This window comes from Artibeus jamaicensis, unplaced genomic scaffold (assembly GCF_021234435.1).
Source record: "Artibeus jamaicensis isolate MK-2021 breed Jamaican fruit bat unplaced genomic scaffold, CSHL_Jam_final contig_867, whole genome shotgun sequence".
Lineage (NCBI taxonomy): Eukaryota > Metazoa > Chordata > Mammalia > Chiroptera > Phyllostomidae > Artibeus > Artibeus jamaicensis.
The window spans coordinates 1,425,909-1,446,556 of NW_026521995.1; the positions used below are offsets into that span (position 1 = coordinate 1,425,909).

The window sequence follows — 20,648 nt, forward strand, 5'->3', positions numbered from 1 at the left end:
AAAAATCTAACTCTATGTAGCAGACCCTCAAAAAGCTACAACCTGCATTTTGAAAGAAGTATTTTCTCTACAGAGAATCTTACCAGCTGTACAAAAATCTGTACAGTTTTTATACTGAAGTTAATATTGAGTTGCCCTTGAATTCACATTCTTAGCAAAACAATTGCCTGAGCACACACACATTCCACACACATCTTTATAGGATAGCCTCTTATTTTTAATCTTCACCCTCTTCCTCATCCCCTTCCTCCTCTTCCTCTCATCTTCTGGTTTGTCCTTCTTTGAGCCTGCTTCCCTGCCAGGCCCCTTCTTTCCCACTCCACTTTTGCCTCTGGCACATTGCGTAGCAATGTCCTTCTCACTCTTCTCCTTTACCTCGGCTGCTTTTTGTTCATAGGGTTGCTTATCTTTGGCTGACTGTTCAGACCATATTTCATCCTTTTTGTGTGGTATCCCCAGTGAATAAACCAGGGTGTTCACTTTTGATCTTTGGGCAACGTTCACAGTAAGACAGGGAGAAGACAGATGGAGGTCTTTTAGGAGCACTGGGATCTTTTTTCTTGCCTTTCTCATCACCTTTGGGAGGAACATAATTTTTCATCTCCCCATCATGGTGGGCTTTGTCACTCTTTGCCATACCTTCGAAGTTTGACTTTTCCTTTGCAGACATGGTCTCCCATCTCCCTGAACACATCTTGGAGAATTTGGAAAAGTTGATGGAAGAGTCTGGGTGTTCTTCTTGTGTTCTTCCTGGCAGGTTTGCACAAACAAGGCATATGGGGACATCTTGCCCCTTGGCTAATTGGAGTCTCCTTTAGCCATGGTGACAGACAGCGTCTACTAAGATGCTTCCCTGTCTGGGCTCTAGCGTGAACTGGCTTATCCCCATATCTCTAACTTAATCTATGTAGATATCTGCATCTGTGTGTATATATACACATAGATGAAAAAAGAAACATATGGAAGTATATACACAAAAAAGATTATCTCTAGGTGGTTGATATTTTTTATTATTTTCACTCTTACTTATTTTAAAATTTTTACATTTAACATGCATTACTTTTCCAATAAGAAAATATGTGTACCTAAAGGGTCTCTGTGATTAAAAAGGTTCAAAAGACACTGCTCTAGGACATGCCATAAGCAGATGACTTCTTGAGTTAATAAATAGCAAGTGTGGTTCTGGAGCACACTGTGTAGTATAACTGTGCTCATCTAAAACTGCTTCTTACAGTGATTACATAAGTCCTGTAGAAAGGACATGGTAAAGAAAATATCTGAGAAAATACCACAGAAAATACAATAGTAGAGGGTGTATGAGACAACAAAAATAGCAAGGCATCCCTAAAAGAGATTTCAAAGTGCAGATTGTGGTAGTGTGCTTTCTTGCCAGCACAAATTTTATGAAATTGTATTAAGTACTGTGTAATGCCTAACCTTTTGGCTCTATTCTGATGAGATCGGGCGCATTCAGGGTGGTATGGCCGTAGACCTTTCGGCTCTATTCTGTATCCCAGAGAACTACACTTCCCAGGTTCCTTTGCACTCTGCTTTCCTAGATAAAGTTGGCCAAGGAAAGTCACTGGTCAAAGACCTAAGGTCAGGAAGAGAAGACAAATCTTCCTCCTCTCTCTGTGTTTTGGGCTGAGTTTCTCACTGCATCTCATCAGTAACTCAGTTTCCCCCAGATAGGTCCTGGCTCCTTACTATTAACTTTTTCCCAAATTCCAAATACACCTGCCAAATTCCAGCTTGTCCCGCCCAGCACCCTATATAAGCAATTGCTCCCTGGGGCTCGGGGCCCAGAATTTGGAAACTGCCTCCTCTGGGACCGCATGTGTAAATAAACATTCCACTTCACTTCCTCCAGTGTTTGGTCTGAGTCTTTCCCGTAACAATCCCAAGTTGCCTACTTTGAAGGAAACAGAGGTGTCATTGTCCTATGTACACTGTTTCTTGCATCTTGTATCTTCTTCAATAAATGTCTTTTTCATAGTACATGGCTGGATACTTTCTGGAGAGACCTCATGTTAGTTTATATTTTCTACTTTGGCCCTGTATGATATTAGTGCCCTCAGTAAAGAAAACACAAATTTTTGAAGATATTAGCATGTAAAACAATGAAAAAATTTGAGTCAGCATCAGTCATTTTAAATTTGTTCTTCTTACATTAACTTATTAAAAACTACACACTAGTAGGTGAAAACACAAAACAAATTTTATGAAAACTTCAATTTGTAAAACAACACCCTAAAGCAAATAAAACAGTTTTTGGTGATAATAACTACTTAGGGCCTTCTAAAGCATGTTAATTTAAAGTGAATGTAAAGAATCCTCTCTGAGAAAGATGATGTTTTCATTTAGATTTGAAAAACAAAACAGAGCCGGCCTTGTGAACATCAGGAGTAAGAATGCTCTAGGCAGAGGGAGCATGCTAATAAAAATGTTCAAAGGTGGGCCACTATAGCTGGAACAAAATAGGAGAGGGAGGGGGAGAGAGAGATTCGGAGGAAGAAAATATGCAGGAGCCAGCTCATGTAGGGCCTTGTAGTGATGGTGAGTTCTTTATTCTCAGAACTATGCGAAGTCATTGGAGAGTATCTTGATCAGCTTGGACAGCTGTAATAAATTACCATGGACTGGGTGGCTTAAACAACAGAAATTTCTATTTCACAGTCCTTGGAGCTGAAAAGTCCAAGATCAAGGTGTCCGCCAGTTCAGTCTGTGTTGTGGACACTCTTTGTCATTTGCTGATGGCTGCCTTCTCACTCTGTGCTCCCCTGGCAGAAGGAGATCATCTCTCTTGGGTGTCTTCTTATAAGGATCCCATTCATGGGGTCTTCACCCTCATGACCTAATTAATTACCACCTAAAGCCCCACCTCCCAAAACTAAAATGTTGGGTTTTAGCACTTTACCATATGAAGTGCTAAAATAATACAAACATTCAACATGTAGCAGAGAATGTTAAATTGTGGAATTATATAGCCTTATTTGAAAATTTAAAAGATCTGCCCGGCTGCTATAGGGAAAGGGATGGGTGATATGGGCAGGAGGAGGCCAAAAATGGAAGTGAAGCAGGAAGACAAGTTAGGCAATTTCCAGGAGTTTGGGCAGAGAAGATAGGGCTTGGTTCAAAGTGGGGTATGAGGATAAACTGCAAAGCAATTTTGATATAACGAGTGAGACTTAGATCTTCAGTGGCATATTAAGATTATTTTCTAAATAAAGCATGCTTTAATTTTATTAGTGTATTATTGAAGGGTATCATATAAAGCTAACACAGTCAAAGAAGACTTGTACAGTTGATGAATCAAAGTAAAATTCAATGATAGTATTTCTATTACTTTGGGGGATCGAAAGCCCAACAATTCAGGTTTATCACAGTCTGCAAAATAGAGAGTTACATAAAGACGGCACATGCTTTACAGAACCCGGGTGGCCTGATGGTAAATTATTAATATTCAGAGTAATAAAATGTTCATGCAGGCATCAATATCCTATAATTCAAAGGCTCAGGAAATGATAGAACAATGCTGATATGTACTTTATTTAACAAAATACTTTTATTTACTATGCCAGGTGCTTTCTGTATTTCGATTACCTACCTACATATAAAATTAAAGGCACTCCTTAAAATGGCGGTGGTTACTTTTTGATCCACACCACCAAGAGAGCTTTAAATGGACCAAATAAATTTCACAGGAGATTATTTAGTTCCAGTAGGTCATCTTGTTTTGATATTTAATGCTAATTCATGTGAGTTAAAGTCTATGAGAAGAGTTAAAGTTTGACACAGGACAAAAGCATTTCTCTAAAAGTGACTAATACCTTTTAATTACTCAAGACTCATTTTTTAAAAATACAAAAAGAAAGGTAGGTAACTTTAATAATTAATACTTTTATAACATTTTTGAAGTTTATAGAAATTTCTAGTTGCTCAGGAAAAAAATGACCAACTAACTAAAATTGCCTTCAGTGATAACAGAGGAATTCATAAATTTCAGAGGTTAGCCTGCCGAGTTGAAATGGTCTCTTGTTAAGACAGAGTTAAGAGTTTTTAGACCTAAATAATTTCTGCTAAAACCTGTAGAATTTAGCATGCAATTTTTCAGTTCAGGAGTCATTATTGTTGTGGTCTGGTGCTTGTGAGATTTGTTTTATCTTGTGTGTTTTGTTTTAGTGGGATGCAAGAAGATAGTAAGCAGGAAAAAAAAAACCCTTGAGAATAGCATGATTACGATATGCCATGCATTGTTGAAAGTTTTACATGCATTGATTGGTCTAATCCTCACATCATCCAATGAAGCAAGCACTAATATTATCTACATTTTAACAGATAAGGAAAATAAGACAGAGGAAGCTTCAGGAACTTGTACACAGTCCTAGGAAGGGCAAGCCTGGGGGTCCCCAGATCCACCGGCTTCAGCCTGCTGTCCTGCCTCTCAGAACTCGATGGCTATTTTTATGGCACATTTTATATTCTTTACTTTTATTATTCAAAATAATCCCTTACCAATAGTTACTGAAACCTTGTTTTTTAAGAAGTACTTCCCATATTTTACATTCTACCTATGATAGTTTTCAGAATAATTTAAGTTTGAATTACAGGTTTGACAAAAAACAAAAAATGCATAATGGTAATTTACATAGTGAGATATGTCCCTGGAGGTGTAGTTTGTGTGAAGTGGTATGTGGGGTGCTGTAGGCATTTGTTTTACCTCTAATTGCCTATGTGAAAAAGCATTTGTTTTTTTGTTCCATGGCTCTTAATGATTAACTGTCGAGTGAGCAGTTCAAGGATAAGAGCCAACAAGGCCACATCCTCTTCATTAAACGGATGAAGGCCTCCTCTGGTCAGTTTTGGAATCCTCTCAATTTTGTCTTTAGACTTATAGACTTCCTATTAGAAGAGTTAGACGTTTCAGGAGGTGGCTGTCTGTATGCTTATGCAGGAGGAAATTCTATTTATTCCAGCTGATGCCTCCAGACCCCTGAGCTTTGGAATAAGAAGTTTGGCAGAGGAGCAGGAGTCTCATCCCGTTTCAGCCTTATTTTTTAAATGCAGAATCACTGTGGGCCTTCTCAGGCATGAAGCAGAGTCACACTGTACTAGCAATGCCCAGGGACTTTAAGGTATTCTAGGAGGGACACCCACTCACACCACTCAGCACCTACCCTCACCACCTATATATAATCATATGATCATCCTGAATAATTGAATAATGAATCAATGAAATATGGTACATAAACAGTTCCTAGTAACAAAGGAAATAAACTTTACATTTATATAATTTAATCAGGGCACTATTTACCACTTGGAGCAGTAGAGAATAACTTATAAAATGATAACCTCTGTTAACAACTTGCCCAAAGTCTCTGACTATGACCATGAAATGTGCCACACTCCTGAGGGTCTGGCCCATTTCATAGTGTGTCACTTGTGCAGCATAAGTGACTCCAGGCACGTGTTGAGCAAAAAGAAAACTGGTGGAAAATGTGAAGTTTCAAAAGGGAAAAGATATTGTAGATGTTTGCTGCATTTATACAAATATGTATTAAAAATTAAATAGGTACTTATTTGTAGGTATATCCTTAAGGCAATTTACAATCTGATTATTTTGTTTTATTCTTTTTTTGTATTATTAATGCCTAATTTAAAAATGTATTTTCATAATGTTACAGTATGAGAGTTGTTGAGATGCACCATCAGTGTTCCACTTGTAATTTTATTCTTTTTCGAAAGTATATTTTTACTGCTGTTCCAGACAACCAGTTCGCTTTTATTGTTATTATGCTAAACTTCACAGTCATTGTTTTCATAAGTGGTGGCAGGCACACAGGGTACCAAAGCCAGCTTTTGAAAATAATAGTAGATTGTATTTAAGAGAGGAAACAATCGTATATGCAATAGCCCCAGGCAAAAAATGGTAGAGAAATGTATAGGAGTTGTTGAGCCTACCCAGCGAATTTCTCCCCTCTACACAGACTTTCAGAAGATTTAGATTATACTCAAAATTGAGCGTTTCATATGTTTTTAAGCAGAAATATGGGAAGCAATGTACTGGGATGGTAGTTCTCAACATCCCCCACACACTGGTGCATTGCAATCATTTGTAAGATGTAACATTTAAATTTCAGTTAAAATGAAGGGAAGTGTTTGTTACTGATTTTCATCCCTTTTTGAGACTAGAGTCAAGATTTTCTTCAATATAATATTAGTTTCCCATGTTTTAAACCAATAGGTCCTGTTAAATAGGAGAGTAAGGGGAGGTTGTACTGGCTGAGACAGGCATTTATTTCGCTAGGTGGATCGCATGGCAGACAGGTACGTCCCTGGAACAGGCTTCACCTTGGAGAGCGTGCCAGACACACAGCCGTCATCTATCACAACGTAAGAATCAAGGGCTTGTGTTAACAAGTTAGCAAAGGCAGGTGTGTGGATCTTGACCGCAGCGACACTTTCTATGATAGCACAAGTAAGGCAAACTGTGCGGAGTGTGCCGTGTTATCTCCCAGTGTAGAAAGTGGAAAACACAAACCGCAGGGTGGTAAAAATGCTACTGTAATTGGCCACTCAATTATAAATTAAGGGGAATGGGGAGGCACCACACGAAATAGAAAGGCTGACACTCAAGAAAAGGAGATGATCTAACTTGACTTTCAAAACAGACTTCCTTTCGAATATAATAAAAGCTGAAAAAGAAAAGTGACCTCAAGTTAAAGAGTTATGCTGCTAAAAATTAAAATCATGTCACGGTTTTAAGACACAGACATGGGAATTTGCAAAAGAAGGTTTTTCTCACACATTCCGACAAATGGTCCAGGTGCAAAGTCACCTTGAGAAAAAAACCAAAACCCAGCTCCGATTAGAAGTGTGCGTCCTGAGCTGATGTACATCTCAAAAATTTTAAAAAATCACCATATTCAGTTAGAGCAACTTTTCTCTGCAATTGTATTTCATGAAATTTGGTAATCTATCTTTCCCTATAGATTATGACTTTAACTCTTTATTCAGGAAGTACTTTCCTGCCATAAAATATAAATGTATATACTTTTATTAATTTTAGATTTATACAATTGTGACTTCTACATTTAAGTAATTATTCACTTATAATTTATTTTGTGTGTGTATGGTGAGAAGTCAGAAGCTCATAATTTTTGCTGTTTGCTAGCCAGTTCCTTCACCACCATTGATTTAGTCCTGGCTCCTCCCCCTGTTGATTTGACATGCTCTCGTTATTACGTATTCAACTGATACATGCATTTGTAAGTCTTCTCCCAATGTGTGATAAAATGATTGCTTTTTAGTTTGATACAAAATAGATACATGCATAGAAAGATAATAGAGACACAGTAATAAATCATAATTCTCTACCTGCTTTCTCACTGTTATGTTTGTCAATTTAGGAAAAAGATGTTTTAAATTTCTCCAGTAAAAATGCCAGTCTTAGTTTGTCTTTTTGATTTCATCAGTCTCAGCCCTTTATAGTTCAAAGCTATATTGTTGAAAGCGTAAAGATTCAAGACAGCTGTATCTGTTTGGGGAGTATAACTTTTATCAATATTAAATATTCCTCTATACTTTCTCTGAAATCTTTTTATCTGTTAATAACAGATGTTCCGAATGTTTTACTCATCTCTTTATTTTTAACATTCCATGGTACTTGGCTTTAACTGTATCAGTTATAAACAGTATGTGGGCTGGGTTATCTTTGCCTGTAATCCGAGTTTCTGCTTTTTATAAGTCAATCAGTGGCTCATTTGGTTGGAGCATCCTCCCCGTGCACCAAAAGGTCACAATTTCAAATCCCAGTCAGGGCACGTACCTAGGCTGAGGGTTCTCTGCCTCTCTCTAGGCACCCCTTCTAAAATCAATAAACATATCCTCCAGTGAGGATTTAAAAAATGTTTGCAAAAATGGAAACCTATTTTGTATATGTTTTCTATGTGTACTTTTTCTTGCTTCATTACTTTTCCCTTTTTATGTCTTGGGTTGGTTGGATATCTTTTGTTCTTGCTTATTCCTGGGATTTATAAATTTTAATTGTTCTGTCTCTTTTTCTGAAGTGAACACTTAATAGTTAGTAAACCCATTAAAAATATTTATCCACTATCACTGAAAATTAATTGCATACTTCCAATCCACCCAGAAATAAATGAAGACCAATGGCAAGGCTTTATTGATCTGACTTATCCTCCCAAACAGCTTTATGTCTTATTAAAATTGGCTGGCACATAAGGATATAAATAATTCAGCTACTCTCTTGCCAATCACATTTTTTTGAAATGTCTCACCAATATATTATCATCAAGTAAAATGTTTACAGTTATCTTCGCTCACTAGTCTTTATCAATTCCTATGCTATCCCTGAATTAAATTCTTTGTTTGGTATGTCTATTAGTTTGTTAAGGTTGCCATAACAAAATGCCACAGACTGGGTGGCTTAAACAATAGAATTTTATTTCCTCACAGTTCTGGATGCTACCTGTCCAGGATGAATGTGTCCACAGGTTTGATTTCTTCTGAGTTCTCTGTCCTTGGCTAGCCGATGGTAGCCTTCTGATCATAGCCTAACATGAATTTTCCTCTGTGTGTGTTCATCTCTGATACATCTCTTCTTGTATTTAAACTTTCTCTTTTTATGAGTACACCAGCAAAATTAGATTGGGGACCACCTTAGTGGCCTCATTTTAATTTAATCACCTCTTTTTACATCCTGTCTCTAAATGCAGTCACATTTTAAAGTCTTGGGGTTTAGGGTTTAACATATGAACTCTGGAGCAGGCATCTTCAGCCTGTAACATGTTTTGTTCATGTACATTTCAGAATTAGTACATACATGGGTGGTAAGCTTTTTGAGTTCCTCATTAATTGAAGAGAACCTGTTAGGTACCTGCATTGGAAAGATAGTTTGGGGACAAACTGCTCAAAATTATTTTTCCTCAAGCTATCAAAGGCACTGTTACAACGTATTCAAACATCCATTATCTGCCTACTTTACAGAAGACAGATGTCTGTGATTATTTCTCCTCCGGGATTTTTACATATGCTACTTCTCTCTTAGGAAGGGAGTAAATAATTTTTTTGATCCCTGGAGTTCATAATTCTCCTGGAAGTTTGATGGGCCCTCATCACTTTTTACCACCACGAGTTTTTCATCTGTAATGTATGTCATTCTCTCCTTCTGGAAAATCTATTAGCTGTGTAAATTTCTGAATCTGTCCCTGTGATCCCCTAACACATATTCTCCAAGTTTTCATCCCTTTGTCTTCTGGCACTGTAGTGTGATCACTTGGTTCAGTTGTCCAGGTCACTTTTTGGCATTTAATCTGTATTGATTCTGCTATTCAATTCATCTCTGGAGGTTTGGTCTTAGCAATCATGTTGTTAATTTCCAAGAACTCTGAATTTTCTTACGTTTTCTTACACTTATGTTTTCTGTTTTGGATTATGGATATAGTGAACACCCAAATCTCTCAAAGGAATTACTTATATTTATTTGTTGACCCATTTATTCTATTAACAGCCTTCCTCAAGGTGTTCTACTAGTATTCTGTTCAATGTAATGTCTCTCTTAAAATTTTCCTCACCTGTTTGGGTACTAACTATTGGTTTTGTATTGTATACATGTATGAGTCTAAATTTATGAATATAAATATATAGAGTTATAAATGATATATAGTTAAAAGTTATATATATAACTCAATTTATATATATATATATATATATATATATATATATATATATATATATATATAAACTTGCCTTCAAGCAAGTTAGAAGTTTCATTCCCCTAACAGTGCATACCCATTCTGAATCAAGATCTCTGGTTTTATGCTGCTCTGGTGTAAAGGAGGGTCTGCGTTTCTACTGCCTTGTGTGTGTAGCTTGTTTATGCGTTGAGGGAGGAATGAGTACTCCGCTGCAGTCATGAGGCACACACTTCCATTTCGCTGATCCCAGGGCTCACTCACGGGACCCACTCCTGCAGTACTTACTGACTCTATGTGTTCTAGGTGTAAATGCCAGGTCAGCAACTCCTCACGCAAGGGATTGACCTGACTTTCTAAAGAGTCTTTTGTGGGAATTACTAGCTGGTGACACCTGCACAGCTTTCTTTATGCTCTCTATCTTTTTCAGCTATTCCAGAATTCTGCCTAGAACAGTCACTTTCGTGGTTGGTCTTGTCTTCACTCGCAGGTGTTTGCAAGTTCCTCAGGTTTGTTTACATATTTTCATCAGTTTCCACTTAGTTTAAAACTGTCAGGAAGTTCTTGTTTCTGTATATTGATATGTATGCCCTTGACTTTCCAGTGCTTCTGTGAATTTATTTCAGTTTTTGTCCTGCCTTTTCAGTGGAACATTCTTGAGGAGTATAGGCAAGCATTTCTGTTCAGTTAGCCATCAGAACTGGAAATCATTTTTTCAAATACTTTAATTTTGCAGAATGTGCTAAAAGAAAAATAAATCAACTCACTATTCCATTTTTTCTCTATTTGCTGTTTACAATCTAAATTTTTCTTTCTGAGGGAAGGTATTTTGAGGACATTTTGAATGTGGTCTATACAATGACGTTATTAGCTGGGAGAAAAACATGTAAGTATCAGGCTAATACTGAATGCTACACAGGTCATTCTTCTATTAAGAGACTTTTGGTTGGCGGTTTATTTCTGATTACTTCTAAATAGTCTGCCTCTTTCAAAGAATATGAGGTTAATGTCATAGAGCTAAATACAAATGTCATTTCCATTTCCACATTCATAGTAACTGTAGTTTTCCTTAGAGCTTCCTCCTCTGATTTACCCAGTGATGTTTTTTGCAAACTGAGTGATGTTTATTGCAAAACCAGTGGTGGTCAGCAGAGGCAATTAACTGGAATTCAGGGAAGCTTTGTCCTAGGCTCAGCTTTCTAAGCTACTAACTGGAAACTTGAAAAGTTTCTGACTCTCTGGGTTCACTCCCCTTATTTAATGATTATCATGATGCTTTTTTAAAAGCCTGATAGTCCTGAAATTGTACCCTGAAATTACTTTTTTAATCCCACAAAAATTGACAACTCCTCATGATGAAATCTCCCAGTTATTAACATAACTGATCCTACTAAATTAACTTTTTTCAAAATAGATAATAAATTATATATAACAGCATGCACATGAATAATAATGACATGTACTTAGTGTTGGTACTTACTTTATATGCATTATATTTATTTAAGTTTAATCAGGTAGGTAGTAATATGTCTTCCATTCAGTAGAGGAGAAACCAAGATTTAAAGAGATGAATAACTTAGACCAAAACATCCAATTAGTATTTTCAGAACCAGGATTAGGACCTGGATCCTGGCCCCAGTTTAAGTTCAGCCATTTTATTGGTAGGTAGGTTAAACACTGAAGGGAAGTTTTGTCTTTTTTTATGATTATTTGAAGTATTTTTATTTATTTTTTAACATTTCTTTATCATTCTTCAAGTACAGTTTTCTGCCTTTTCCCTCTACCCCTCCCCACCACCCCAGCCTACTTCATCTCCCTCCCCTGTTTGTTTTATTCTTTTAAAATATTATAGATATGACCAGAAATGCCTCACTATACCACATATAGCCATCAACTACCTTTGGGTAGTCCTTTATAGTTTGGGCAGGGATTTCATATGAATAAACTCATTGAATTTACTTTGAGATACTAGAGAGCAAACTGGTGTTCTTTATCTCCCATCTCAAATAAAAGAAAAAAAAGATCTACTTCTTCAACCTTTAAATATAGAGCTTATAGATTGTTCTTCAATTTATGTTCTGATTGTCCTATGTTTATATATATAAAATCATGTGTATGTATAAAATCATATATATAAATATTAATGTGCAACAGATATATGAAGTCTGTCTGTAAAGAGTCCAACCATTATAAATATAATGAGAATGGTTTGGGTGACAGCAATGTAATCTTGCAGCCAAGGAGAGTGGACTGGAACATGCATGTGTGAAGAATGATGACTTCACTGTACTAGTCAGTGGGGGCAGTAGATGCTGTTCAGTGAGCATGCGTACTGTGTGGCTGTCACATTCAAAGTGACTAAGTGAGTAGAGCAAAAAATATGTATAACATTTTGTGTTAAGCTTGAACATTCCTCCAGGGGAACTATTTGGATGATTCAGAAGGCCGCAGCTGTGGGCAACTGGGGATTGACAACTTCATCATGATGATACACTCACTCATGCATCATGTCGTGCAGTTTTTGGTGAAATATTAAATCACCCAGGTGACTCAACCCTACTACAATCCAGATTTGGTGCCCTGTGACTTCTGGCTTTTCCCAAAACTAAAATTACTTTCAGTAGATGAAGAGATTTCAGACTGTTGATGAGATTCAGGAAAATACAATGGGGCAGCTGATGGTGATTGGGAGAACTGTGTGAGGTCCCAAGGTGCCTACTTTGGAGGGGACTGAGATGTCATTGTCCTATGTACAATGTTTCCTGTATCTTGTAACTTCTTCAGTAAATGTTTCTGTTTTTCATATGACATGGCTGGATACTTACCTATGTTAAGTTTCTTATTTTAAGATCCACAGTTTATATTTAACTCAGTGACCTCCAAACCCAGAAAGAAAGCTCAGGTAATGTTTTAGTGTGGCCAAGTAATTATTTGTAAACATAATGATTAGAGCATAATTGATACAGGGTGCAGACAGGGGGGGCCCCCAAAAAGATTTAGAAAAGTGTCCAGAATTCAAAGTGTATAGAAATATTGGAGAGACATATAAGATGTCCTCACCGCCCCCCCCCCCAGGGGGAAGGGATGAATGGAGCCAGGCCATTGAGAGCTATTTTGCATAGCAACAGTTTTGGAGCTAACCTCTGGAGGAATGGTTATTTAACATATGTATAACCTTTAACTGGTTTCATAGATATGTTAAATAGCAGTGGCCAAGTTTGGGGCCAGAGAGAACGAACTAGCAGAGACTCAGAATGTAACTAAGGGCTGCTCTCCTGAGTGAGTGGACTGGGACTCAGGAGGATGTAACTAAAGTCTGGACTCCTGAGTGAGAAGGCCTTAGGGACTGAGAAAGGAACTAGGGGACCCAAGATGGGAACTAAGGGCTGCTCTCCGGAGTGAGAAGGGTTTGGACTCAGAATGTAACAAGGGGCTGCGCTCCTGAGCGAGATGGCCTGGGTGGGAGCTTGGAAAAGACTGGCTCCGAGACATGAAGGGTCCCCGCTTGGCCAGATGAGAGAGAGCCACACGGTTTCAGCAGAGTAAGGACCCCCTCTTGGTGAGGTGAAAGAGGGAGCCACGTGGTTTTGGCAGGGTGTGGACCCCCTCTTTCCCAGGTGAAAGGGAAAACCACGCAGCTTTGCCAGAATGGAGATTCCTGCAGTCAGGTGAAGAAGAAAGCCACATGCTTTTGGTGGAGTGCGGACTCCTGCAGCTTTGGTAGAAGAGGCCCACGCGGCTTTGGGGTGCCCCCTTTGGCTGCGGGGCCTGAAAAAGCAAGAGAGACTTTGACTGGAACTGGGTACAAAGAACTCTTGCCAGTGGACCATGAGAGGGTACCGCAGTACTTTGGATTAACTCGAGATCCTGCCTGCACAGTGACATAGCTGACGGTGCCAGCGGCCTGCAATACAGACATGTGCTCTTTTCCTGATTTACGGTACCTGGAGTTGGGACAGTGGGAGAAGGGAGCGCTGTGTGGGTGTAGGTGTATACCCTAAAGGACTTTGATATTTTAGTGGTGGCATTAGGCCTGAATAGCATTAAATAAACATTTTGTTTCCTTTTCACAAATCTCTGGCATTAAGAGATGTCTTTCCAATTGGCGGCGGACAGAAGGGCCCAGTAGATTTTAGTATTTTGTTTTTGGGAGGGGCCCCTGTTGTATAGCAGTTTTGGGCATCCCTAGGTGGGCCAGATATTGTGTTGCCCCTCCCTCGGACCTCCTCCTCTTGTTCAGTAACATTACTAGCTCTCACTGCCTTTCCTGAGTAATCCTGACTTTTGTAAGAAGATACATTGCTTTTTCAAATAAAATAAATTTGCACAATGAAATTTCTAAGGTAGAAATTGCACAATGAAAACATGAAAAGAAACTGCACAATGAGAAAGATGAGATTCTACTTCTGCTTCCATTATTGACTAGGCCTCTATGAAGTTTTTGGAAAGAAAGGTCTCCAAAGTCCTTCAAAAACACCAAAGTTCTTAAATTGTTAACTTTTCCATTCTTCCATTCTTCAGTAAATGTTTACTGAGCATCTATTATGTACATGGCAGTGTTCTAAACGTTAAGGACATATAATTAAACGAAACAGACAAACTCCCTGCCCTCACAGAATTTACATTATAATGGGGGAAGGAGACAATAAGCAGGAAATGTGATAAATGAACAAGCTGAGTAGTCATTCTGAAGACTTTAAACAAGGAAAACAAAAATAAAAATAAACAAATGGGACTGCACCAAACCAAAAAGCTTTTGCATAGCAAAGAAAAGCATCAACAAAATGAAAAGACAACCCAAGGATGGGAGAATCTATTCACCAATACATCACCAATAGCCACAATTTATAAGGAAATGTCTGCAACTCAACACTAGAAAAACAATCCAATTAAAAAAAGGACCTGAATAAACATTTCTCTGAGGAGGACATACAGATAGCTTATAGACATATGAAAAGAGGTTCAACATCACTAATCATCAGAGAAATGCAAATTAAAACCATAATGAGATATCATCTCACATCTATCAGAATACTTTTCATCAATAAATCAACAAACAACTAATTTTGTCGAGAATGTGGTAAAAAGGGAACCCTTGTGGACTGTTGGTAGGAATGCAGATTGGTGAAACCACTGTGGAAAATAGTGTGGAGTTACCTCAAAAAATTACAAATTGAACTACCTTAATGACCCAGCAATTCCATTTCTGGGAATATATCTGAAGAAACCACCAAAACACTAATTCCAAGGAATACATGCTCCCCCGTGTTCATTGTCCTGTTATTTCTAATACTCAAGGTATCAAAGCATCCCAAATGTTCTCCAGAAAATGAGTGGATAAAAAAGCTGTGGTACATATACACAATGAAATACTACTGGACCATAAAAAAGAAGAAAACCTTACCCTTTGCAACAGCGTGGGTGGACCTGGAGAGTGTTCTGCTCAGTGAAATAAGCCAGTCAGAGAAAGACAAATACCATGTGATTGCACTTACATGTGGAATCTAAAGAGCAAAATAAACAAACAAAATAGAAACAGACTCATAGATATACAGAACAGACTGACATCTATTAGAGAGAAGGGCAGCTGAATGGAAAAGGTGAAGGGATTAAGTAAAAAAAAAAAAACAACCCTCATCGACAGAGACAACAGCACCATGATTACTAGAGGGGAATCGGGGTGGGGAAGGTAGAAGAGGATAAAGGGGGGATAAATGGTGACAAAAAGAGACTTGACTTTGGGTGGTGAACACACAGTATAACATACAGATGATGTATTATAGAATTGTACACTTGAAACCTGTATAATTTTATTAACCAATACCACCCCAATGGATTCAATACATTAAAAAAAACAAGACCTTGTAACAAAGTGGAGTAAGAAGATTCTTGGAGCTGGGTATGGGCTCATTTTCTAAACCACAGTCGGAGTGGGCCACATGAAGAATATAGACTTTGAGCTAACACTTGGAGGTGAGGGAGTGAGCCCTGCAAGCGAGTGAGCCATGCGAGCATGAACTGCAGGTGGCAGAACAGTTCAGACAGAGAGAAGAAATGGTGCAAAGCTCCAGGTGCAAAGCATCCCCAGTGTTTAGGGGGACTGGCGGGGGAGCCTATGGCTAGAGCCCAGGGAGGGAGTGTGTGATAAGACACGGAGGAAAGCGGCAGGGGAGAAAAGTCTTGAAGAAACTTTTGTGCCATTGGAAGGACATTAGCTGTGCTTTGGGGCATATATGGAGAAAGTTGTTATTATTAATTGAGTTCTTAAGTGCTTCCTTTGACACCTTAATATACCCGGTACTTTGATCACTCTTGCCTCTGATCAGGCAAATTGCTGATATGCCACCTGACTTTTTAAATTATCTAAAATTAGAAAGTGTGATGGAAAGAGGGAAAGGAGGAGAGTAAGTAAATGTGTTTAGAGGACCAAGTGATCATTTGAGTAATTGTTTTAATTGGCATTGAAATGGATGAGACATTTGTGGTTTTTCAACTAATTAAGCAATTGAGTGAATCAAAGCAAATAAGGAAAATTGCATATTAGCGCTGTCCTGTGTATATTTCTGTTGCTTTTAATTAAAAGACTTTATTTTTTAGCAGCTTTAGATTTACAGAAAAATAGAGCAGCATGCAGACAGCTCTCATAGTTACCTTTGCATTTCCCACCCCCAAATTTCCACTATTAATAACACCTTGCATAGTTGTGGTCCACTTGTTATGACTGATGGGCCAATGTTAATGCTTTATTACTAGTTAATTAAAGTCCGTAGTTTATGTTTGGGTTCACCTCTTCCGTTGTACGTTCCATGGGTTTTCATGAATGTATAACGACATACGTATATCCGGAGTTTCACATGGAAAGGTGTCACTGCCCTCAAATTACCCCGTACTCAACCCATTCATCTCTCCCTGCCTCCTGACACCTCAGGCAGTCACTGACCGGTCTTACTGTACTTACAGTTTTACCTTTCCTAGAAACTGATATAGTTACTCATACTTGAAATTGTATTTATTGCACCATGTTGGTATGTCAGGCAGGAGTGGTGGGGGACCTGCCCTGGACACAAGGGTCCTGCTGAGCTGTGCCCCACCCAGGTGCCCAGTGCCTGCCCAGATTCCCCACTGTGCTGCTGCTAACCCAGCACCACCCAGGGAGCCTCTGAGAGCCTTGACCGGCTGTCCCCTCAACCCCAGACCCTGGAAATACCACCTGCCAAAAATCCCAGCCAGCTGGTGAGGGACAGGAAAGATTAAGGAAGGTCACCCTGCAAGAATGAGGCCTCTGCCAGCCTTGTTTATCCCAGGGGGTTTCCAGGACAGAGCTGGATCTGAAGCCCAGGTACAGCTACTAAGTCAGAGCTTGGGTCCAGGTCTCTTTACCATTTAACTTTGCTTCTCTGTCCCTTTGTCTGTCTGCTTGTCTATCTGGGTCACTCTTGTCTATTGGTCTATTCCTGAGAAGCTCATCACTTCAGGCCTGGGTAAACTCCCAGTCTGTCCCATACTATTATCTATAAACTGATCTCTTATTAAACAAAGAAAGCATAATCCAAGGTCAGCTAGATTTTCTCCTATTTATCTTTATAGTTTTATAGCCCTTTCACATTGGCTTCTTTCACGTAGAAGTATACGCTTAAGTTCCTTCATGTCTTTTTGTGCCTCCATAGCTCATTTTTTCTTCATCACTGAATAAGATGCCAGTGTATGGATGTACCAGATTGTGTTTTTCCATTCACCTATTGCAGAACCTCTTGGTTGCCTCCAAGTTTTGACATTATAAATGAAGCTACTGTAACATTCACGTGCAGGTTTTGGTGCCAATATAAGTTTTCAGCTCCATTGGGTAAGTTCCAAGGAGTACAATTGCTATGTGTAGTGGTGTGAGAAACTGCAAAATCGTCTTCTAAAGTGACTGTATCAGTTTTCATTCCCACCAGCAATGATAGGGTTTCTCTTGCTCCTCATGAGCATTTGGTGTTTGTAGTGATTTGAATTTTAGCCATTCAAATAGGTGTTTTAATTTGCATTTCCCGGATGACATATGATGGTGAGTATTTTATGTTGACTTTCCATCTATATCATTTCTTTGCTGAGGTGCCTGTTCAGATGTTCTGTGTGTGTTTTAATTGGGCAGGGTTTTTTTTTTTTTTAATTTTTGGGTTTTAAAAGTTCTTTACTTTGGATTCCAGTACTTTATCAGACACATGTTTTAAAATATTTTCTCCAGTGTCTGAATTGTCTCTACATTCTCAGATCAATGTCTTTCACAGAGCAGAAGTTTTAATTTCACTAAAATCCAACTTACCAATTTTTTTCATTCATGGCTCATGATTTCAGTTGCGTATCAAAAAAAAGTCACTGTGAAAACAAAATTACCTAGATTTTCTCCTATATTATTTTCCGGAAGCATTTTTGTTTTGCAGTTGAATTTTAGGTCTCTGAACCTTTCCGAGTTAATTATAATGAAAGATTGAAGCTTTGTGTCTGGAATTATTTTTTGTATGTGGATGTCCAGTTGTTCCGGTATCAAAGATTAAGTTTCCTCTATTAACTGCCTTTGCTCCTTTGTCCAAGGTCAGTTGACTGCATTTATGTGGGTCTGTCCAGGCCAACATAGTCAGTCCCATGAATTAATGAGTCTGTTCTTCCACCAGCCCCGCACTGTCTTTATTAGTGTAACTCTACACAGTGTTTTGCATTCAGATAGTGTCAGTTCTCTGACTTGGCTCTTTTCTTCAATACTATGCTAGCTATTTTGGGTCTTTTGCCTTCCCATATAAATTTTACAATGAGTTTGTCAATAGCCTCAAAATAGCTTGTCAAGATTTTGACTGAGATTGAATTTAATCTACACATCCATCAAATTCAGAAGAACTTACATTTTGACAATATTGAGTCTTCCACGTGGAATATCGTATATACTTATTTAGATCTTGTTTATTTTTCCCCATCAGTGTTTTTCATATACATCATGTACTTTTTGATTGCACTTATACACATTTTTTGGGTGCTAACATAAATTGTACTATATTTTTTATTTTAAATCCAATTGTTTATTGTTGGAATAAAAGAAACTAATTGACTCTTGTGTATTAACTTTGCATGTTGCAACCTTGCTATAAATTCCTTATTAGTTTTAGGCATTGTTTGTTGATTCTTTGGATTTTCTACATAATCATGTCACTTGCAAGCAAAGACATTTTATTTCTTCACAATCAGTATACCTTTTATTTCCTTTTCTTCTTTTATTGCGTTAGCTGGGTTTTTCAGTACAATATTGAATAAAAGCAGTGAGGGCAGACATGCTACCTTATTCCTGATCTTAGCAGGAAAGTATCTAGTTTCTCACCATAAAAATAAGGTTAACTAAGTCCTTTGTAGATAGATGTTCTTTATCAAATTGAGGAAACTGCCTTCCTATTCTTAGTTTCTGAATAGTTGTTTTCATAATGGGTTTTGGATTTTGTCATGTGCTTTTTCTACATCTATCTATGTAAGTATATGATATTTCTTCTATATCCTACTAATATGATAGGTTACACTAATTGATTTTCTAACATTTACCTACCTAACATACCTGGGATAAATCCCTCCTAGTGGTTGTATATAATTTTTTCCAAACATTGTTGGATTCAATTTGCTAATATTTTGTTGAATATTTTTTCATCTGTGTTCATGAGAGATACTTGTGTGTAGTTTTTCTTTCTGGCTATGCCTTTGTCTGCTTTTGTTATTAGGGAAAACTCACCTCACACAATGAATTTGAAAAATTCCTCTACTTCTATTTTGTGGATATGAATGTGGGGAATTGATATAATTTCTTTCTTAAATGTTTGCTAAAATTCACCAGTGAATCCACTGGGCCTGGTTCTTTCTATTTTGGAAGGGTGTTGGTAATTAATTCATTTTGTTAATAACTACAGCCTTTTTTATTAAGATTCATTCTATATGAGAGATTAAAATGTGGAAAAATGTATGCCTTAGAATATGTAACACATAGCATTTCTTTTGTATAAGAATTTTTTTGTTGCTTAGGTTTTTATTATTTATTTATTTATATTGTTCAAGTACCACTCTCCCCACCTCCCCCCACCACCACTCTTCCCCACCCCACCCACCCCCATCTCCCACCCTCAATCCTCTCCCCACAAGTTGTCCATGTGTCCTTCATACATGCTCCTTGACGAACCTTCCTCCTCTTCCCCACCCTGTTCCCCCCTTCCATCTCCCCTCTGGTCACTGTCAGTTTGTTCTTCATTTCAATGTTTCTGATTATATTTTGCTCACTTGCTTGTTTTGCTGATCTCATTTTCTGACTGATGTCATTTTCTGTCTTAAGAATTCCTTTTACTTTACTTATAAGGCAGGTGTACTAGTGAAAAACATCCTCAACTTTTGTTTCAGAAAATCTTTATTTCTCTTTAAGTGTTATGGATAATTTTGCTGGATACCTAATTCCATCTTAAAAGTTATTATTTTTCTTTTGGCACTTTAAATATTTCATTTCACTGTCTTTTTGTTTGCATTGTTTCTGAAGAGAAGTTTGATATAATTCTTATTCTTGATCCTCTGTAAGTAAGGGGCTTTATTCCTCTGGTTTCCTCAAGATTTTCTTTGTATCTTGGATTCTCTGCAGTTAGAATATCATATACCAGTTTGGTATTTATCCTGTATGGTGTTCACAGATCTTCCAGGATCTGTGGTTTATTGTCCATTATTAATTTTAGAAAAGTATCATTTATTATCACTTTAAATATTTTTTTCTGTTCTTTCTCTCTTCTTCTGCTATTCACACTATGTATGTGACAGCTTTTGTAACTATTCCACAGTGTTTGGGTATTCTGCTGCATTTTTCTCAGTCTTCCTCTTTTTTTGTTTTAGATTAAGTTTCTACTGACATATCTTAATTTTTTAATTTTTATTTAGTTATTTTTC

The 20,648-nt window shown here is 37.8% G+C and overlaps 1 pseudogene; it reads right to left on the reverse strand.

Moving 5' to 3' along the window:
• Positions 1-217: 217 nt before the first annotated feature.
• LOC119050915 (high mobility group protein B2-like) lies at positions 218-822 on the reverse strand (annotated as a pseudogene).
• Between the last annotated feature and the right edge of the window lie 19,826 nt (positions 823-20,648).